This window comes from Olea europaea, chromosome 16 (assembly GCF_002742605.1).
Source record: "Olea europaea var. sylvestris chromosome 16, O_europaea_v1, whole genome shotgun sequence".
Classification (NCBI taxonomy): Eukaryota; Viridiplantae; Streptophyta; class Magnoliopsida; order Lamiales; family Oleaceae; genus Olea; species Olea europaea.
Window position 1 is genome coordinate 16,066,887 of NC_036252.1, and position 16,928 is coordinate 16,083,814.

Here is a 16,928-nt window from a genome sequence, read left to right on the forward strand (position 1 = left end):
TTTTTTTTCTAACAGTTAATTTAGTTATTTATTTTTAATGAAGTTTTAAAACTTATTTTAATTATTTACAAATGTTTAATTATGTATTTAAATTCTTTATATATATCTTATTTAATATTTCTTTTTTTAAAATTAATTTAGTAACACTTGATTTTAAATGCTTATTTTAATATTTTAATTATTTTTCTAACACTTAATTTAGTTTTTTAATTTTAATGAATGTTTAAATACTAATTTTAATGTTTAAATATTAATTTTAATTCTTTACGCATAATGCTTATTTCATATTTACAAATTTATTTTAATTGCTTTTCAAAAAATAAATTTTTTTGCTAATTTACTTTTCAAATTTAATTGCTTATTTTTATTATTTTACAAATGTTTAAATATTTTTTTCAATTCTTTAGATATATTAATTATTTAATATTATATTATTTCTTTTCATTTTTTTACTATTACTTAATATAAAATAATTAATTAATCTAAATTAGCAACTAATAAATAATTCGATAAATAATATAACATTTAAATCTTATATTTACTAATAATTTTAAATACATAATAAACATTCAAATTAAGCAATTCAAATAAATAATTACACAATATAAGCCATTAACAATTATTTAATTAACTTCAATAATTATCGGAAAAAAAAAAAAGAAAAAAAAACAGACGGCCCAGTCAACTGGGTCAACTGGGCCGACCGGCCCAGCTTCCCAGTTGACTGGGCGCCCAGGTGCCCAGTTGGGCACAGGCGCCCAGTCAACTGGGTTGCCCAGTTGACTGGGAAGGGGCGCCCAGACGGCGTGCCCAGTCACCATTTTCGTCCGTCTGCTGTCCGGTCGAGGAGATCGCCGAAAAACTCCATTTTCGGCGATCTCCACTCTTTCCCAAGTAATAACAACTCAAAATTCCACATTTACACAAGTATTTCTCAACAAATATGTATAAAATCATACTTTTTTCCAAAAATAAAAATATAAACATGGTTTTTTTTGGTATACATTTCTTACCTTCTTCAGAGGGATTTTGGCCAAGTGGGTCTCCTGTTTTTCCTTATTTGTCGGTGACTGGGTCGACTGTGCTACAGTATTTTCCCGTCTCCTTCGGCTTCTGCTTCATTTTCAAGTGAGGGTAAAATTGGAATTCTCTTCATTTTTTTTGGTTTTCACGGTTTTTTATAATTTTGCCTTTTTTTTTTCATTGGTCAAAGGCCAGTTCGGAAAATTGGCCGGGTCAACCGGCCAACAGCCACTAATTCCTCCAATACTTCAAAGAATGATAGCACACTAATTGACTTTATTTTGTTTGGTCTAAATATTTAAATATTGTAGAAGATTAAAAGACATTAAAGGGAAAAGTACGTAAATATAATATTTTGAACGACAATGCTACATTTACCTACATATTTTTACCAAATCTTTTATCTACCCTCACAATAGGAGGACGGGTCCCACAAGCCAAAATTTTTAATTGTACGCGGGTCCCGCGCGCATTTGAGAAGATTAAAAGACATTAAAGGGAAAAATACGTAAATATAATACTTTAAGAATACATTTTCACATTTAACAAATTCATTAAATAGTTTTATAAATGAGGTGCTAAATTATATTATTATAAATATTATTCTAATTGAAATTTAGATAATCTATAGTTTAAATTAGAATAATTTGATAAACATTATCAAATCGTAATATGTTGCGTATATTCTCTAGTCCTATTTGTGTAGGCTAACTTTCTTTATTTTCTTGTCCTAATTATCTAGTCTTTTTTTTTATTGAAAATGTTTTTTCTTTTTCAATAATTTTAAATAAGATTATTTAATTCGTGTGAAAAAGAAAACCAAACTATATAAATAGAAGGGATGGAAGTATATCGTTAATATATGACAGATCCTCTCAAACCTCATTCTCTCTCTCTTCGCATATTCTCCCTCTTACAACAAATAACTTGTGACCCACCAAAAAAATCTTTTACGCCTAGCACTTTTTTATTCTCTATGTTGCCTCATGATTTTTTGAATAAATGCTATTTGTACATAATGGAGTTAAATAATGATTTACATATAGATAATGTGTAAATAAGAGAGTGGAGAATTTTATTTTTTTTCCGATTATGTTATATGTACATAATAATTTACGTAAACATGATGTGGTGAGATAAGATTGGATTAGAATTTCTTCAACAACAAAAAAAAAATATTTTACTCTCTTTTTGACTCACAAAAAGAATAAATAAATAAATAAAAACTTTTTACTCTCTTTTTTAATAATATTAAGATAATATTTAACACCAGATATATGAAAACATAAGTTTAAGATCTGATTTTTGAAAGGTATAGATAAAATGTAGGGATTTGCTTAGTTTTCCAAAAAATATTCGTACAAGTTAAGTCAAGTTATTATAATTCAAAATAATATATTTAAAGAATATTACTTAATAATTTAAGTTTTAAGATAATTAGCATAAGATAATAATTGTTATATTACAAACTATTAGGTTTATCTTCAATATGTGATTAATCATATCTTAATTGTATTATGTTGGTTAACCCATTCTGTTTTCTTGGCCTTCTACCCCATTTTCTTTTCGTTCCTTCGAAGTAGTTCCAGTTTATACTCTTTTTGCTCAATGAGTAGGGCTGTCAATGGGATTTTGATCCGAATTTGATAAAATTAATGGGAGATGGATTTAGGATCTCGGTCTGATAATCCGATTAAGATCCGAATCCGATAATCCGTGAACTAAATGGAGCAAATATAGATATAGGTTGATATGATCCAATAACAATCCGATCCGATTTATTATAATAATATAATATATTTCATATATTATATCATAATCTAGTAAGCATAATTTTTTCCATTTTGAAACTTATATTATGATTTACACATAATTTTCAAATAATAATAATATTAGATAATAGTATAATATTGTTAATTGAAATATTCAGAAAGATTTAATTTTTTTATTAATTAAAATAAGATAAAAATAACTATAGTAATTTATTTTATAACATCAAAAACAAATAATTATTATGTCCAAAAATAATTTACATTGTCTAAATTGATATTATTTGTGATTATAATCTTGTTGAGGCTACGATTTTTAATGAAAATAATAAAATAAACTAGTAACACTTAGAATTGACAATTGACTAATATCCCACATTGAAAGATTACTAAAATATTGGAAGAGGAGTATCATTTAAAAAGTTAGTATCCCCCATTGGAGGATTACTAAAACATCTCAAGAGGAGTCTCCTTTTAAAAGGAACTAAATGAGCATCATTTGGATAAAAAATTGATTTGGGTCTTCTAATATAATAGGTGAGCCCATCAAGATAGTTAAAATATTTTTTGGGAGAAAAATCATACTACCCAAAAAATTGGTGGAAAAAATAATTTTTTTCGAATTTGGATCGGATTATCGGATCGGATATCCGATAACATAACAAATTGGATATGGATTTAACAATTAATTATCCGTTGGATTATCAAATCGGATAGGATAGGATAATTTTTTTCGAATTTGGATCGGATTATCGGATCGGATATCCGATAACATAACAAATTGGATATGGATTTAACAATTAATTATCCGTTGGATTATCAAATCGGATAGGATAGGATAATTTTTCTTAACGTATCGGATTGAATTTGGGCAGATCCGATCCATTTACGGCTCCATTAATAACTCGTATTTAATACCTCTAAAAATTAAGTCTAATGGTGCCGTGCTTGGCGAAGCTAAAAGATCCACGAGCCATCAGCTTCTTTCTACGTCGACAATGTATGGAAAATAAGCATCGGCTATTCGACTATTCATAGCACAATTCATACAGCAATTCATGACTCATGGCAACTTATCAAGAAAATGAATACAAAATTGATGTTTACAACCTGTTTTGGCAACAAAATTGGGATATTACAGGATCAAGTAATTCAAAAAATTTTACATTATCAACTTTCTTTCCAATCCAATCAGCAACAATATGCGTAAGTGCTACAGTAGGAGGAAATCTAATTGGAGAAGCAGCCTTGTGGGCAGCATAGGCCAATGCAAAAGTCCCAACCTTTCTCCAGTTCCATTAGTAGAAGTCCCAATCTGTAATACACAAAAACCATGCCCATTCAGGTCCATTGGACTGTATTCTTTCATTAAGTTATGCTAGAAAAGCAACAAGTTGTGCAGTACCTTTTGAAGCAAAGTTATCTTCACCAGCTGAAATTAGAACACAACATAGCCCAAAAGATATCAAGGAGAGAGTAGGGGTGAATGCGGTTCGATTTCGACGGTTTGTGTCATATTTTCAATTCAAACCATTCATGCGGTTTGGAAACCAAACCAAACCATTTTATTTTTCGAACCAAACCATAATTTGTGGTTTGGTTCGATTTTAATCTACGGTTTACCTATCGACATTATAGTAATATATTCAAAACAAGTTAACCTATAAGCTTAAACGATAATGTTAAGGCCTCGTTTGGTACTCATTTTTTTCAAAATACATTTTTCTCTCTCTTCTTTTCAACTATACATTTTTTTATTAAAATAATATTACACATAAATAAATAAAAATTCCTTATTTTTCAACTACACATTTTTCATCAATTTACTATTCCAAAATGCATCTTTACATAAAAATAGCTTCCAGACACCCTCTAAATGTTAAATTACATTCATATTTACTATAAAACATATGAATAAACTATTTTCAAATTTGGTTGCTAAAAGATATTAATAGAAGAAATATATTTTTCTTCATTTTTATTTACCTTTTCTTGTTTAATTTTCACATTGTCACATAGCGGGTGGTAAAAGTAAAGTCACATTCTACTATTATAGTTTAGTTAAAACTTATTTCGTCTTGCTAATGAAATTAAATAAGGATTGAACATGATATGTGTAGATATACAAAGATTGATAAAGTTTATGCTTATTGCGGATTGACGAATTTCATTCTCTAGCTACTTAATGAAAGTAGAAAGTAGTACTAATAGTTAGGAAAATTTAACATTTTCACATAATCAATACACTATGTCCTTCGTTCTTTCCAAACCACAAAATATTCATCAATCATTTAAGCACACAAATATTCATTTTTCTATCCAAATCACAACTCACAAGTGTGCAATAAGTTTTAAAACAACAAATAAAAGAAAGAATAATGGGAAAATAGTTTGAATAAGAATCTAAGACTTATCGAGAAAAAAGAGAAAAAGAGGCGATTCAGATAAAAATTAGCAGACTAACATGCAAAAGGCGACAAGTGATTTGCTCAGCAGTGGTAGACAAGCGTCAGATGTTTGGGAAAAGAGAATTTATGTTAGGATTTCTGAAACTTTGAACGTGATTTTTTTCCATAATTTTGTTGAGTTATGATTTGGATTGTCGAAAGTATATATATTTTTTCATTTCATATGATTTGAGAATAATTTTAGTTTAGTTTAGATATCGCGTAAGAATATGTGTTGTGAACTTGTTAATCCATAGGCCAATAATGATGAATCTAATTTACATTTTATGATTATTTGAATGAGCTGGTTGTAATTTATATTGCTAAATTGATTTTTTTTTTAAAGTGAAAACTGTAAAATTTATAAGTTAATAAAATTAATCTTTTAATTAAAAAAATTTAAAAACGATTCGATTTGATTTTATGTGGTTTTGAAAATCTAAACCTAAACCTAAACCATACCATTTTAAAATGGTTTGACTCGATTTGAGGGAAAAAACCACAGATCCACGTGGACCCGAACCAACGGATTAGATTCGATTTGCGATTTTTTGTGCAGCCTTAGGAGAGAAAAATGGAAGTGGCTAAATATGATCCCCCATATTTTCCTAGAAGCTCCTTAGCTTGGTCTCCCTTTGACTTATTTTCTTGCTTTTCTTTATTACCTTTCTCTTTTGAGTAGGAGTGGGCGTGGTCCGATTCGGTCTGATTCCAAAGGGAATCGAACTAAACCGAATATCAATGAGAATTTTAGAAATGGAATTGGTCCCATTTGGTTCAGTCCGATTCTTTACATTGAAAATGTCAAAATAAATTGTTCATTAATAAAAAATCTAAAAATGCTGCAAACGTGATACTTATAACAAAATATAGAAGAACTGAACATATTATTTAAAGATTAAAAAAAAACTTAGTATGCAAATTTAAAAACAATATCCAAATAATATAAGTTACTAGTATCAAGCAATCATCAGCTTATATAAACTGCATAGTATTTCAATGATTAAACAAACTTTCATCAAAATCAAAATACATTGAATTGGACACCCTTTAAAAATTTATTGCAACTTCTGGTTCTTTTGATTATAATTTGTAGAAATCTAGATGAAAATTTTCAATCGGATCAACAACTATGTAATCAAAGTGAAAACAAAATAAAAATTTCACATCTTAGAAATGAAATTATATATTTTAAATAAATTTATTTAGGTATAGATTTATCCAATATTCTAATTTGGTTTGAGAATTAATTAATCAAATAATTATAAGAAGAGAGAATGAAAGAATCAAAGAGAAGGAAAGTGCTCGAGTCTAAAATGAAGAAGGAACCCGATTATTTTTAATAAAAGTAATTGGAGATTGAATCATATATTTTATAAAAAAAATCAAAAATCCTATTAGAATCGTTCGGTTCCCGATGGTACCCATACTAGAACTGGGAACCAGATCGGAATTAATTGGTTCTTAATAATTGGTCCCAAAATTAAATCGATGTTTACAAGATTTGGAACCGAACCTGCCGGTTCTAAGCGGTTCCAATCTGGTTCCACCGATTCTAGGAAAAAATCCCCATTCTTACTTTTGAGGAGAATATCTGCATATAGCTTAGAAAAGGAATTATATTAGGTGCATAAAGATTTCGGAAACACAACAACAACAACAAAACCTATATTATACCGCCTCATCTAAACACTTAAACCTTTAAACAACAATTTTCATAAAATGGATGGCAACTAGAGTAGGTGTCACGCACTGAGAGTGCTCATCTTCACATATGGCACCACAAGATCACTAGCAGCTAGACTTTTGGCCTATATTACCAAAAACTATAATAATGATGTCATCTTATACAGGCATTGTCTAGCATACTATGCAATGTGTGCTGGTTGTTTCGGTCTTTCTAGGCCAAGAATGAGGAGAAAATTCTCGAGGTCTCGGACCTAGTGGGCCATACTTTTGGTCCGTGATATTGGGTCTCAAGTATTTGTCTTTTTTATACTATTATGTTGAATTTCTCATCTAAAAATTCTAGAGAAAAAGACATTTATTTATATTTCCAACAACAAATCTAAAATATAATGAATCAAGAAATCTTTTTGACTTGGATGAATTCTGATTATTGAAACCCATAAAATGTAGTATAATTAAGAGAACATTGTAAAGAAAAGGGATGGTTCAAAATATTATCTTCCAAAGACCAGCTTCAAGTCCATACTTCTGTGCAATTTCCTCTGCAGAAGACTTATTCTTGATTTGCTATATTTTTTTCCTTCATAGCTCTGACCCTGAACCTGTTGAAACTAGACTTGGAATTGGAAATCGAGGCATCAAACCTGCTTAATTTTCCATTATCGAGCAAAATTGAAGAAAAAATAGGCTTATTGTTCAAGTGTTGAGAAGGGAGTTGCAGAAGTGTGGCCATTGCTTAATAACCACAAAGAAAGACAGAGTATATTTGATATTTCGGAGGAGATCTACTATAAGAACAGGGTCAATGATAGGGTTTTATACAGATATACACTTAAGGATGGCAAGTTGGCACATTGGTTTGGACCATCAGTGGCTCGGCTAAAAAAAAGCTCAAGCCGGCTCGTTAAAAAAAAAAAAAAAAAAAAAAAAGAGGCAGTAAAGCTGCCTTTCAAAAAAAAGGGAAAAAAAAAAGCCAAAAAAACCAAAGAAAAAAAATCAAGCTGGCTTGGCTCGGTAAGCTCGGGTCAAGCCTCAATTTTTTTACTAAGCTTTTGCTGGGCTTGGTTTGGGCCAAAAAAAGCCCGTCTTGATTTTACTCGAGGCAAGCCCAAACCTTGAGTTTCGACTTAGGAGCCGACTCGGTTCGTTGACATCCCTATATGCACTTCACAAAATTTCATTGGCAGTTACAAAAAAATAAAAGAAAAACTACCAATCAAAAATTACTATTTCAACACATGAAAATAGCTGTCAATCTACCATTGAACCTGTGCAACTAGTTTAATCCATTTGGGGGCCGTGGAGGGGTTTGAGAATAAAATTCTAGATGGAAAGAGTGACGAGTAACCCAATTTCTGTTTTCTTTCCAAGGCACAATTTACATTTATCTTAAAACCCTCAAACATTTGTTATTCTTAGAAAATCACCCTAAACATCTTTATTGGGGAATTTGGCACAAATGTTCCCAACTTTAGCCTTTAGTGTGCAAATGGTCCCTAACAATATTTCTTGGCTTGAACATCTCTATCTCCAACTTATATCTCGATGTGAAATTGATCATTTTTTCAATAAGAAAAAGATCAATATCTCCTTTATTTTAAATAGAAAAAAATTGTAGCTAGGTCCCTAGCCATTGGAAAAAAATACAAAGCCCCAAATCTTTTATTTAATAATATTGATTTCATACTAAATATAATAATATTGATTTCATACTAAACATATCATTATAGTTTTCCCAATTAAATTTTCCGAAAATAAAGAAAATGGTTAAATTATATGTTATGAAAATCTTGAATAAAAACTAAGATAAATAAAAAACAAAATGACTTAGATAATTTTAGGACATTCAACCAATATCATTGATAATTGTATACGAACCAATACTGGTGGAATAACATTCAACTTGTAAGTCATGTATGTATGTGTGTGTGTGTGTGTGTCTATATATATTTAAATTCGACACTTATTTTGGCTCTTTACAAGGCTTTTATTAATGTTTTGAATTCGATTCTATTGATTTTTTTTCTATAAAATGAACCCCGAACTTTTAATGACATCGTTAGTGAAATTGATGAAAGAGATCAGAAAAGCAAGTTCACATGACATTGCAACAAAAAGGGAAAAAGAAAAAGAAGTCAACTGGAATTGAATATGCGAAAATACTTGGAGAAATTAGAGTACCAAGCTTGGTTAGGAGTCCAACGCATTCAAAATTATGTACCATGAATTATTTTCATTTTCTTCTAGACTGCCACCCTAGGCACAATCTTGCACTTGAACGAATTCCCTATTTTCAACCCTAAGAATTCTATCTATGATGGAAGTCTTAGGGTCTTCTAGGTCATTTCACTACACCAAAAAAGGATTTTTGCAGCGGCCAAAAAACACTACAAAAAGTCATTTGCAGCGTTTTAGCGTATGTTGCAGAGGGTGATGTTGCCATTGAGGAAGAGTTTTTGCAGCATTTGCCAAACGCTGCAAATGTGTATCTATTGTAGCGTTTGACAAATAATAAACTAACAAACATGTTCTTTGATCCAACAAGTTAAAAAATAAACTAATAAACATGTACTCATTAAATTTGTAAAATATTCAACACATTCTTTTTTCCAAAATAAAATTAAGAGTCTCCAAACATGTACCACCAAAATATAATTAGGAAACTACAAAAACCGAAACTTGAACTTGAAATCTTCGGATGTTCCTTGATAAACACAATTGCCATTGGAAAAATTTCAATCCAACGAGCCTTGCATCAATTGAGACTTCAAAAATGAATGTTGGGGAAAGATCGGCCTGTGAAATCAAAGAGTCCCGTAGGTGTATTTTTAGCCAACAACGACTGAATAACAAATAAACATTCAAATAGTAAAACTTCCCGTTTTCATTTACAAGGGTTGGGTTATATAAAGATGATGCCATCAAATTTTGTACCATGAAACCTTTTTATGACATACTTAATTGTGACAAATGCAAGACAATCACAAAGGCATTCCAAACTTAGCACAAAATCATATTGCCCACACATTAACAAATTACCCACTACAAGAATTCTAGCCTTAGCATGAAATCATGTTTCGACCATTCAATAACAAAAAACTTACTGAATGAAACCTAAGAATTAAGTCAAGTAACCTATTAATCTATATTGCCAAAATATCACTAGCTAACCCACCAGTTTACATGAAGCCATTTCATACGCCCCTCTTTTGGTGAGATTTTTCTGCATCTTTAGTGTGAAATCGAAGACCATTTATGACAAAACTAGAATATGATATGGATTGACATCTAGGACCACATGCAAGCCAATCCAATATGGTAGATTGAAAAATATTGACCTCTTCTTCCACGTTACATTAGATTGAGCTATATTCGTCTTCTCTTTCGTTTATCACTTTTTTCCAAGTCATTTGTAATTTTATCAACTTCAATAAAATCATCTTCACAGTTTTTTATCTTTGGCCTAATACCATGTTCAATATATCTATTAAATCAGCTCTTTTTCATGCGAAATGGATGATCAAAAGCGAGAAATTTTCTATGTCCTATGTATACAAACTTCCTACCATGCTTCAACCATACTGGACATGTATTCTCACGATAGATAGGGCATGCAATTTTTTCTTTTGACGGGCCATCTAGATATATTTCCAAATGCGGGAAAATTATGTATAGTATACATCAAAAAGGCTTTTAAGTTGAATGTGGACTTTGTAATAGCATCATACATATCAACCCCATCACTCTATAACAACATTAAGTCGTCTACAAGTGGTGACAAATAAACATCTATGTCATTACTTGGCTATTTCGATCCCAGGATCAATAAACTCAACATCAAACTTTCCTTTTACATGTAAATTGAGGGAGCAAGTTATATATAGTTAAGATTACTGACCAATAACTGTATTTAGAGTTAAGATCTTTGAAATGATTAAATCTATCAGTAGCAAGACCTAATCTAATATTTCAAGGATTAGATGCAAAATGGGGGCACCTTCGATTAATCATTTCCCAACTCAATGAATCAACCGGATATCTAATCTTACCGTCTGAACTTTTATTATTTGAGTGCCATTTAAATTGTGTTGACATCTCATTTATTCCAAACATCCTCTTAAATCTTGGTATTATAGGAAAATAATGCAAGACTTTTGCTGGGATATTTTTCTCATTTTTTTGTCTGTTGGTTATTTTTCCATCTCGAGCAACCACATTTTGACATAATTCAGTATGCTCAAGCTCCTTTCTATATAGACAACAATCATTTAGGCAAGCATCTATCTTTTCGTAGCCAAGATCAAATGTATTGACAAGTTTTTCATCTCGTAAAATGAGCTTGAAAGTGTATTATTCTCTGGCAACATGTCTCAAACAAGATTTATAAGTTTATCAAAACCATTATTTGATAAACCATGTGAAGCTTTATGCTTAAACATTGCAATTGAATCTGACATCTTTGTAAATGCCCTGCAACCAGGATATAAAGGAGTTTCAGCATCATCAACTAAACTTTCAATCTCTTCGTCTCTTCCATCAGGACGATTTTCAGAATTTACATCATGCTGTGTATAGAAATCCTTAAACATACTACTCGACTTAGGCATTTCTACAACATTCTGATTTGATGCATCTGGTTGCTCTCCATGAAATATCCAAGTAGTATATGTAAGATCCATACCTTTAATAACCAAATGTTCATAGACTATATCATAATGATGATGCAATAGATTTCTACTCTTAACACAAAGACGTACTTTCATTTCTGAATTGCAATTTCTCATTCAACAAAATTCTGTGCTCCATCGCTATATTGTCTTGAAAATCTACGAGTAAATTTTTATGATCATTATACATTGAAATTATTTTCACTTGGAAACTAGATTCATAAGATCTAATTTCAGATGATAAATTTGATAAGTGCAACCACTCTTTGTCCATTATAGGCAAAGCTACTAAAATGGGGAACTATGCATTGGCTCTATCTCCTTTCAAACCATTCATCAAGTCTACGAATATAAGTGGTATTGTCCATACTGTACATATTACTAGGTCTATGATGCATGTACCAAATAAAAGATGTCTGCATAAATGCAGGGTTATATCCCTTATTCCTGAAGCAAAATAGTACCAGATTTCTCAATGCTATGGAAGTCATAGCTTCCTTTAGAAAAACTGTACAAAAGGCCAAGTGAAAGGCCTACATCTAATGTTGACATCTTTCGCAGATTATTCTCCACTCAAAGTGAATAGGTAGATCAATCAAAACCATAACTAGAAGTGCATTACAATTACACATTCATATGTGTACAATGAAATTTGCAGTGCCTCACAAATTCAAACACCAATCAGCATGGACACACAAAATTGATCCGTATAAATGGAAAACCTAAATTACATCATTGAGCAGACTATCTACTAATAATATACACTAACATTCATTTGAAGGAAACCTGCCTTTAAACAGCAGATAAAGGTAAACATCAACCAAAAAAATCATTGTAATATACATACAAAAAACAGGACAAGGCATATTTTTTAATCAATATAATCAGTCAATTCTACCCAAAAAAATCATTGTAATGTACACACAAATTTACCTAGAAACGCTGAAAATATCCACAAGATAAATGTAAAGTAAATTTTGAGATTCGAAGTGTTTACTTCGTCAATGGTTTGGGTTTTGCGACTGCGATGGAGAAACAGGTTTGACTTGATAAGCGTCCAAGATGAATGTTGAGCAACTGCAAAACAAATCTTTATGCTGTAATTTCGAAATAGTTCATCAAGAATTTGTGGTAAATCAAAAAATGGAAAGATAAAAATCAACAATTAATTAGAAATACCGATGGCGGCGACCTTTGGGCTTTCACCGTGGACTACTGGAAAGGTGGCGCCAGCAAGTGCATGAGAGATTGAGAGCAAGAGACATGCACTAAATATTTCTAATTATTTGTTGAGAGCGAGGCTGCGAGAGAAGACTAAGAGATTGAGAGCACCGTGGACTACCGGAGAGGTGACGCCAACGATGGCGATGGCGAGTGACGAGTGAAACTGAGAGATTGAGAGCGAGGCTATGAAAGAAGATTAGAAATTTAGGGTTAACTTGTCTTCTATTTTGTTTGAGGCGGGGGTGAGTTTGATTAAAAATTTCCCTTTCCGCAACGTTCATTGAACGTTGCAACATTTAGTTAATGTTGCGAAAAGTGTCCTTTTGCAACGTTTATGAAGTGTTGCAAAAAGTGAAATTCACTGACTTTTAGCAATGTTTACTGAACGTTGTGAAAAAATCAAACCTTTCGCAATGTTCAATAAACATTGCAAAGGGCGATTTTTTTAGCGTTGCAAAAGGCAAGTTTCAAAAACGTTTATTAAACATTGCAATAAATTTAACTTTTAGGAATGTTTAATAAATGCTGTAAAAGTCAAACATTTCGCAACATTTGATAAATGTTGCGAAAGGCTACATTAGCAACATTTATTTACAAAATGTTGCCAAAGCTGAATTTTGTTAACTAATGACAACATTCACTTATTCAAATATTGTTGTAGACCCCTTTATCAACATTTAACTACCGAATGTTGTCTTTTATGTGTTGCAAATTATCATTTTTGGTGTAGTGTTTGATACATGGTTTTGCACCTTAATTTTCGGTTTGAATATAGTAGAATCCTTCTACTTCATAAGGGAGCTTGGAGGAGACACAAATTTAGACCTAGGGTTCGGTGAATTGAAGAACAAGAATTGGGGATCTCGAAGTTCACGCTTAAAGATTCTACAACCTTCTCTTTTCTCTATTTTGGTTATGTCGAGCTACACTCTTATTTGTTTGATTACTTTGAATATATAGCTAAATTTTCATTAGCTAGGACGGTGATGTAAATCACTCTTTTGAAAACTTAGTTTAATTTTTAGTTTTGAACTTCAAATGTGAATAGTGATTGATCACTTGTTATTGATTTTAATACATTCAATTATTTAGCCACTAGTTAAACGATTTATGGACTTATTGATATCGAGGGGTGATATTCATGTTTAAATCAAATAATTAACAAGTACATAAGTAGTAAAAAATAAAAAGTAACATAAATCTCGAGAGCAGAAATAGATTTTAACTTTATTTGAGAGAAACTTTTAAATAATGTCTTCAAAATAAACAAGTATTATCGATTAGGTGATTGTTTGAATTAAAGTAGATAAGTATATAGGTAAAATCAAAGTTATATTTGAAACTTCTTCAAAGTTCAAAATTATTTTTAGCTTAACTTTAAGTAATTTTTTAGTTAAAATCAAAATCCAATTAAAACTTGGTATAAAGACTATTTGGTTTGATTCATAACTAATAAGTTCTAGTGGAATCAACACTCTATTTGCTCTTAACTACTTGTCTACAATCCCGTGCACTTAAGATTTTTAAGCGACAAATGACAAATGTGTCACACATTACTAAACTAAAAGACAAGTTGAAAATCGAGAATTTTAAATTGCTAAGAATTTTTCTAGGACAATATAACAAAAGACCATTGCAAGATGTTCTTTTTAGTGAATGAGCACTTCTTGTGAAAATTAGTGAAACGAGTACTTTTAAATGAAATTACTGAAAACACCCATAATGTTATAATTTTTCATAAAATTCAACCATTACTTGATAGGTGCACACTTTAGTCAAATCTTGAAAGTCACCAAAAAAAAAAAAAAAAAAATATCATTCTAGGAGATCTTTTGGTGGCAAGCTGATAGTTCGACAAATTAAGATGGTTAAAACTATTTTCATTTTTTGAGATGGTTAGAGTTGTGTCCTTAGATGGTTAGAATTAGGCCTGGGCAATTTAACTGGAATTGAATCTTGCGAATCGAAATCAGAGGTGCCAATCTGATTCTCAAAAAAAAAAAAAATTAGGGACCAAAATCGAGAATCGGTAACTGACCGGATTCTAATTTGTATTTATAATTTATAGATTGCATAATAAAATACAAAATATAAAAACCCTAATTTGGATAGTAATTTGTTTAAAAATGTAGACTTTAACTCGAAGAAATATAGTCTGACTCCTACTTTTTTCCTTATTGCCTCACATTAGATTGTTGTATTATAGAGGTTAGTACATATTAATCTTTACAATTTGAACTTTTTATGAATCAAAAAGTTCAAGTTAAGTTGTGGTGTAAGTTGATGAATCAAAGTGTTCCTTATTTAGATTTACTTGTAAAATTATTTTGTGGGGGAATGGGTGATTGAAAATGAGTATTGGAAAAATGAGTTTTTGAAAAAATAGAGTCCAAATTGGTTTATCTTGAGTTCGTGGTTCTCTTTTGAAATATATATATTTTTTCTTTTCTATTCAAATGTAGTGAGTTCAATATGTCAATTGTGATTTCTTAATATTATATAGTTATGTATTTAATTAGTATTTTTTTTGTTAGTTCATTTTAAAAGTAGAAGAATTCATAATTAAATTATAGGGTTTAGCATGCCCCACTTTGGATCGAATAAGATTTATTAATAAAAAAACAATTTTTTCTCAAATTGTAATTAAATTTTTGATGTTTTAATTTTCTTCTCTTTTCATAGTTTTTAGTCTTCACTATTTTGCTTCTTGAAGATTTATTAGCTGAATTTTCTCAATTGCACAAATATTGTGAGTAGTAGCGTGTTATGTATATAATAAGTACTAAAAGAGTCTATATGAAAATATCTATTAAATGTATTTAAAAAATGTTATGGGCAGAATCGAATCCAAATCAAAACCGCCAGTTCAGGTTTGGGTTTGGTTCTATCATTATAATGACCCGAATTATTCTATTTACGAAATACTTGAATTATAATATGTGGTTCCGAGTTAAAATATTCAGATCGATCCACCCGACGCCCAAGCCTAGTTAGAATTGTCTTGCGTCCCAATAATTGTCTCGAAAAATGAATATTCTCTTGAAAAATTTCAAGATTGGCTCAAGCAACTAAAATCTTTATCTGAAACTAAATAGCATAAATCAGCTTTAGAATTTTGATTATTTGCTATAGCTAAGTCTGGGATATAATAAGTGAGTTAGGTTAGAGTGGGACATATTTCTAGGGTGTTTGGAGTTATTTGGACTAATTAACATACTTACATAATAGCAAAGTTCAAACATCTTAGCCCCCGGAGCACAGCTCAACTAGTGGATCAATCAACATTGTCTTGCTTCCAGCGACAGTGTGGAGAGTTCGATTCCTGGTGGGAACCTGCGGCCAAATATTTGGTATGGAGCAATCATTGTGGAGGAGGGTCTCTTGTGCGCCAAAGTGTACAGGCAATGGGAAGAACCTGTGATCCAGTTGAGGCATAACCCGCGATTTACTCCCTCCGAGGTTTTAGGGGCAAGGGTCTTGGGGGTCCAGAATTTAGTTTGGTGTAAGTTGGAATACCTAGATATCAAAAAAAAAAAAAAGTTCAAACATCTTACATTGTGTGGACCAATTATGGTACCAGTCCAAGTACGCATGTAAATGTCATCAGCATCATCCATTCCATAGCAAACAAAACCATCCCCAATACCCTTTGCCCCATGTTGAAGTTCCTCCAGCAACTTGAAGTTTTGAGGAACTATCAACAAATCAGCGGTGGTGCCAGAGATTCTTTATTTTCAGATCAAAGATTAAGGTTATGGAATACTCAAATACATCTAAACTCGCCATATCTCTGGAGTATATAGAAGGCCGAAAGTACTATGATATAGTATTGGTAAAATTCGGTTCTATAATCTAATTCAAGGCAAATCAATGGCGAACAAATAAAAAATGTCATCTCAAATCAACATTATATGATGTATGAAATTGCCTTTGTTGCAGCCAAATCAACTCCTTACACTAACAAATTCAACAAATATAAACAACCAATTCATATCTGAGATTACCAAGTGCACAAAATATTTCAAATGATTGAATAAAGCCCAGTTCAAATGTACCCAAAAAATGCAGGGACACACTGCAGAAAGCACACGATTAAAGAAGAGGGATAA